Genomic DNA, 7,759 nt, shown 5'->3' with positions numbered 1-7,759 from the left:
GAAGATAAGCCTGACTCTCAGGATAACTCTGAGGATGAGGATGTCAATGTGGATGAGGGGAAATATACTGAAAGCCTTGATGAGAACATGGATGAAGAAGAGGAAATTAATGAAGAGAACAACAAATCAGACAGTGAACATGAATCTCCTTTCAAAGAGCACAATAGGTTGGTCTCCTTTGAAGATATGAAAATGGTGCCCTGTTTGCCTTTGGGGCTGACCCAAGAGGATAAAACCATTGTTGAGGAGCAAGTGAACAATAGGCAGGCAAAAATTGCAAGGCTGGAAAAGAATTATGAAGAACAATACAGTATGATGAAACTTATGTGTGATACTTTCAATTACCTCTACAATATCACATATGGTATTATGAAGAATGCATTCCTGGGCATGGTTTCTAGTAAAGGTAGACTAAAGAAAATTAGGAAGAAGAAGGGCAAGAAGGGAATAAGTGAGATGAAGAAGGAGGATGAAGATGATTAGCAAGAGGCTTTGAAGAAGAATGTAGGCAAGCTTGAGCATGAATGTAATATGATAAAGAAGAAGTAATGGTCTGCTATTTTTTTTCTATTTTGATCTTTTGGTTATGTTTTTCTTTAGATGGTTATTGGGGGCCTACGCGCCCAATTTGATAGATTTCATGTTATTTAATTTTACTAAGACTGACTCAAGTTTGGTTGATATGGATAATGTTGGAAACAACATTATTAAAAAAGATTTTGTTTATAGGTATTATGATACTTAGGCTATTAACTTTGGGTATGATACTAGCATCCATAGGAATAGTTTCAGGGGTAGGAAATTTTTTTTATCATTTTTTATTAGTATTGGTTCCTTTTTGCCAGCTATTTTATAGTTGGTGTTTGGTTTATGATGCAACTATGTTTCTCTTTCAGTTAGGGCCATCTCCCTGCTAATCTAATAAAAAAAAGATAATAAATTTTATTAGTATTGAAATCAACACATTAAATCTATATGCAAGACCAATTGCACCTTTTATAGAAATGGTAGCAATTAGTATCCAAGTACTATCCTATGTAAATGCATGCACTATATTTATTGTGGGTGATTTCACCATCAATATGTTTATTGATAACAATAAAAAAATAATTTTATATCATATACAAAACCATAATATGAACTATCTACCTAATGCCATAAACAATTGAATCTATAGATAAGAGAAACGCAAGAGAACTACTCTTCTTTTTCTATCACTTCCAGCACAAAAATAACAACAATAAAAGGGTTTATTCTAATGAGAGAGATGAGTAGGATAAAAACAAGGTTTAATACTAGAATATATAGACACGTTAGCATAAGAAAAAGATACTAGGTGAGAAGTAGGGCACCCATATGCACCAAACCCAAACCTAAAGGTGGAAAATCTACAGATTGATGGCAAGCAACAAACTAGCAATGAACAACCAGTAGATAAAAAAGTAGTAATAAACAACATACCAATAGATAGAAAACCAATGTATATGTCAAACTAACATCAAATGACAAATCACTAGTGGACCCAATAGAAGAATGCATCTTAGTTTTGGCAAAGATTGGGAAAGTCAAATCAAAGAAGAAAAAATGTGATTTGTTTTGAACATATTATATTAATAATTAATATTAAGATTTTGACATGTAAATGGTGTCATATCAAAGAAAAAAATATGTGATATTTTTTTTAAAAATATTATGTAATAATTAATATTAAGATTTTGACATGTAAATGATTGTCAAATTTAAGTTACAAGGTAAGAGTTTTTGTCAACACACTACCACATTAAAATTCAGCCCTTGCTTCCATTGTAGAATGCCTTTTAATATTAATGTATTTTTAACAAATATCAACATAATATAAAACAATAACATATTATTATCTTTAAATCATATATACTTTTTGAAATCAAATAGCAATTTTTTTTTTATTATTAGCTCTCTACTAGGATACTAGCCTCTTATAAAAACAAAAGTGTTCTCCCAAGGTAACATTGAAAAATTCATAGGGAAACCATATTCTTTTAATGTTAAATAAGATCACATTGATGATTATATTTATGGTTGTTCGCTCTATTACTAGTCAAGATAATAATGCCACATTTATAACTACTTGATAGACTATTGTTTATTGGTTATAGCAGAAGGAAATTATTTTTCCAAAATATTTTAAAGATCAATTTATCCAATCATTTGGGATAGATTTTCTATATTCACAAAATCTAGCCATTTGGCAATATTTTTTTGATGGAGGTCTAGTCTTGCGAGCACAACAACCAAGAGGGCCTTCACGAAACCTCTTCGGCTAAGAGACCAAGGGGTACCCTGGTGGGCTCATTTGGAGCCATTCAACTTCACTAGTAGACCAAGGGCCCATTGAGCATTTGGCAATCTTAATTCATGATTTGTCATGCTCTCTTAAAGGTGGGTCCCAAATATTTTGAATGAAATTTTTTGAAAGAAAAAACATTAGAGAATGTTTTAATTTTTTTTTTTTTTTCTGTTTATTGCTTATTGATTAGAAAATTTTTTGCTATAATTTTTAATTGCAAAAGAAAAAACCCCAGCAAAATAAAAAGTGACCAATTACAATTAACAGAAAATAATAAAAATTAAACTTAGAAATTCATAGATGCACAAACTTTAAAATAAGCATTTAATTTTCTACTAATACAATTCTCCACAAATGATTAATTGCAATGGAGGGCTGAAGTGAAAACATTAATCTCCTACCTATAAAATAGGGACTAAAAAATAATTGAAATTTTTGTTATTCTTTTATTTCTTATCATACTAGTGATTTTGATGTTTTTTTTTCAATTAAAAATTCAACAAACACTTTACTAATCTTGCAAAATTGATTCATGAAAAGCTTGTCTACTTCCACATATTATTATTGAGTTAACGTGGTGTGTGCCACTAAATGAAGTGTATGTCTTTTACCTTGAGGATATTGTGATATATTGATTTAGAATTAAAAAGCAAACATAAAAAAGTCTTTGTTAAAATGGATACAATTATTAAATATGAAGAACATTCTATATTTGGAAAAACCTAATGGGTATAATTTTGAAGTATGTTTATTATATTTTAATGTAAATAGTATTATGTCTTATATTATTATTTAGGTTTTCTTTTATTTATGTTTGTTATGTTTAAAAAATGATTTTAATTATAATCATAATTAATTAATATTAAGGGTAAAATTAATTACAATTTGTTTATAAATTTTAAATAATAATAATTGAATTAAATTATTTTTAAGATTATAATTAACAAGAATATGTTTAATTTATTAAATAATTATTGAATTTTAGGATTGTCATCATATTAACACAACTTGGATCTAGTGCTACGTGATTTTTATTTTTGCATGTAAAAAAATATCATAATGTGACAAGTATTTATCATTTTAGTTTTGTAATAGATAATAATTATAATCATAAATGTAATGAGAATTCTATTATTATATTTTATTTAATATATCTTAATTAATTATAAAATCATCGCTAGACACAATGGATCACTGAGAGGGGGCAAGTCAGTGATTTAAATACTTCTTCTTAATCAAGGATATACCAATATAGTATGAAACAAACAAAAATCACACCGGTAAGCTAAACAATGCAAAATAAGTGTGTGAAAGGATTTTTTATAACATCAATTTAACACATACAAAAGAATGCATCACATAGCACCAGATATACGAAGAAAACCCAATATGGGAAAAACTTGAGTGAGAATACATGCTGGAGATCTTCTGCTCTAATCCAACCTCACAAGGAAAATGATCTGATTACAATTTTAGGGCACCAACCCAAGGAGCACCAACCCCTAAATGGTTTATAGGCTGCAACCTAAAGGAGATACAACCCCTACACTAATCACCTACTTAGTGAAGACAATATCAAGATTCAAATATAGAAATAAATTCCTTGCTATAAATGAAGTTTTACAAACCTTCGATACTCTTGTCTATCGGTTTCAATCTTACTCGTATGTGAAAACTCGACACACTCTGCAACAATGCCTTTTTGCAGATTCTTACTCTCCTAAAACCTTCTCTCCTTCTGACTATTGGATTATCTTCACACGTGATCACACTTGGATACCTTCTTGATCAATCACACTCCATTGGTTATCTTAATTGCTAGACCTACAACAGTTTATCAGTTCCTTTGTCTCTACCGGTGAAACCCTCTCACTAGTTACTCCTGCTAATTCACTCTGCAACTTTCTTTGAATAAATTTTAAGAAATATTTTCTTTTCTCAATCCCTCTTCACTCTCCTTCTTCACATCAGACAAATTTCTGTCTTGAGCTCACATATTTATAATCTAAGGTTCCCACAAAATATCGCATTCAAACAATGTCGTGTTAGGTTTTTCCTTCAATGACTCAATCCATATCTGATTTGATTCAATATTCTTTTCCTGGGATATGATCTTCATGTCATCGATCAACACCACCAAAGCTTCACATTCCAATGTGCATTTTCTAAATTTGGAGGTTTGCACCATGATTTTATTCTTTTCTAGTCATGAACCATTAATGGCTCGACTATTTCCTTCACCAAATGGGTACGAAGATCAAATCTTATTATAGGATTAGTTTAGTGTCTTGCCAACTTGTCTTCCTTGAGCCATAATCCTTTGGCATCCTCCATGACTTACGAGTTCTTCATAAAAGTCAACCTACTTGCTAGTAGTTACGCTGATGCACACTTTACTGACCTATGCTTTATCGCCACCTATCTTCCAGCTATCATTTTTGTCGACATCCACCTTTTCTTGGTTAGCTATGTCATTTTGATATTCTCCATTGACCAAGATTTACTATCAGTTCAATTCACCTTATCGGTATAGCCAACACACTGAATAATTACACTTATTGGCAACAGATCCTCCTAAAAATTCATCTTTCCTTCCAGTATATCTTCAAGCCATTCTTTTTGTTCTTCTCATTGGGTGTTGTTGTGATTCATTTAACATTATGCCTCTTCATTACAAATAAACAATACTGATTTATGCCTTGCCGGTTATCACCCAAGCATGCCAACACACTTCTGCATTTCACGTCAAACCGGTGATATCATCTGTCAACTTAGGACATACATATCTTCTTTATATCGATTCAATATTCTTCATATAGGTAACCAAAAATACTAGTTGACATCCATGACAACTCAATGCCAACAATCTCCCCCTTTGGCATTGATGTCTACACTTTCTGTATTGGTTTATCTCCCCCTTTGACAACAATGACAAAGGGAACTTTAGTTTGACACATTCTCCCCCTGTGTAGGACACATTCTCCCCTTCTATCAATGCTTCATGATTCAAGAGTTGACTCCCCCTGAACCATACATCTGCCTACACATTTAAGTGTTGTCACCAAATGTGCCCAAAGGAAGTGGTTTGGTAAATATGTTAGCAATCTTCTCACCAGTGGAACATACTCTACTATGACCATCTTGTCTGCTAGCTTCTCCCTCAGGAAGTGATTCTTGATTTCAATGTGTTTTGTTCTTGAGTTCATTATAGGATTCTTGGAGATGTTGATTACACTGGAGTTATCACACTAGATTGGAATTGGTTTTGATATCTCCACTTATATGTCCTTTAATGTCTTCTTCATCCACAATACCCATGAAAAACATGTAGCAACAACTATATACTCAGCCTCAGTAGTAGATAATGATACTGGATCTTGCTTCTTGTTGTACCATGATACTAACTTGTCTCCTAAGTAGAAAGCACCTCCACTTGTACTCTTTTGCCCATTCTGCATCACTATAAGCCATCAAAGAGAAGTCGCCTTTCTTTGGATACCATAGGCCATAACTGATTGTTCATTTTAAATACTTGAAGATTCTCTTGACTACATTTAAGTGAGACTATTTAGGAACAACTTGGAATCTTGCAACCATGCAAACTACTTGTACTATATCTGGTCTAGATGTTGTTATATATAACAGACTACCAATCATAGACCTATATAGTGTCTACTCTACTTCCAATGACTCATCTAGTTTCCTCAATTTACAACCAGTAACCATGGGAGTACTTACCAGTTTTCTATTCTCCATTTGAAACTTTTGAAACATGTCTTTAACATACTTGGTTTATGAGATGAAAAATCCTTTTTCCTGTTGTGATATCTGCAAACCAAGAAAATAGGACAACTCACCCAGCATGACATCTCAAATTTTGTCTTCATCTGATCTACAAATTCTTTGCACATGATGTCCTTGTCTCCACCAAAGATAATGTCATCCACATATACAACAACTATAATCATATTATCTTTATTTACTTTGATATACAAGTTGCTATCTACATTACCTTTCCAGAATCCTTTCTCTTTCAAGTATTTGTCTAATCGTGAATACCATGCTCTAGGTGCCTTCTTCAACCGACATACAAAAATCTCATCATCATGTAATATATATCCTTCCAGCTGTTCCATATACACTTCTTCTTCAAGACACCATTAAAAAATGCAGACTTGACATCCATTTGGTAAACCTTGTATCCTTTATAAGTAGAGAAAGCTAAAAACAAACTTACTACCTCTAACCTAGCAACTAGTGCAAATGTTTCTTCATTGTCAATACTGTCCACTTGAGCATACTCTTTGTAAACTAACCTTACTTTATGCTGAATTATCTTGGCTTCTTCATTCATTTTATTCTAGTAGACCCACTTGGTACCTATGACATTCTTGTTTGTTGGTCTAGGAACAAGTTCCCAAGTTTTATTTTTCTCAATTTTTTTCAGCTCTTCATCTATGACATCTACCCACTTTTCACTTTTTCTAGCTTCATCAAAAGTTTTGGTCTCAAGTTCTATTCTGAGGCATAAATTTACCTGCTCATCATCCCGAGCTAGTCTCCTTTTGGTCTGCACACCTTCATTTTTATCTCCTATGATCTTATCTTCTGGATGGTTCTTCTGCACATACCGATTGGGGTTCTTGTTTGGTTCTTCTTCTACTGGTTTGTTATCAGTTTGTTCTTCATATTCATCATCTGAATCATCAATGTACAATGTCGGTGCAGATTTTGTCTTATGTAAGTCTTCATCTATTCTCACATTTATACTATCAACCATTTTTCTTAATCTCTTGTTGTAACATTTGTAGGCTTTACTTTTGGTTTAGTAATCCAAGAAGATTCCTTTGTCACTTCGAGAATCAAAACTCCCTAATCCATCAACATATCTCTTGATGAAAAACTTACTTCCAAACACTCTAAAATGCCTAAGTGATGGTTTTTGGTCATACCATAATTAATAAGGAGTCATTCTATTGTTAACTCTTAACTGTACCTGATTTAAAGTTTAAATTGTAGTATGGACTGCTTCCTTCCAGTATGTATCCAGTATGTTGGCTTCATTCAACATTATTCTAGCCATCCCCTTCACTATCCCATTCTTCATTTCTACCACACCATTTTATTGTGGTGTTCTTGCTGCTGAATACTGTCTCTCGATCCCATGTCTCTCATAGTAGTCAATAAACTCATTGGAAGAATATTCTCCACCTTAGTTTGATCTTAAGCACTTCAACTAGTATACACTATCATTTTCAACCATTCTTCTAAAGATCTTGAATCTTTCAAATGCTTGTGATTTGTCATGCAAAAATGTCAACCAAGTCATCCTTGAGTAGTCATCAATAAATAGCATGAAGTTTCTCTCACCGGTCAAAGCCCTTGTCCTTGTTGGTCCACACAAATATGTATGTACTCATTCTAGAGGTCTTG

This window comes from Cryptomeria japonica, chromosome 4 (genome assembly GCF_030272615.1).
Source record: "Cryptomeria japonica chromosome 4, Sugi_1.0, whole genome shotgun sequence".
Taxonomy (NCBI): Eukaryota; Viridiplantae; Streptophyta; class Pinopsida; order Cupressales; family Cupressaceae; genus Cryptomeria; species Cryptomeria japonica.
This window is presented reverse-complemented; position numbering follows the sequence as displayed.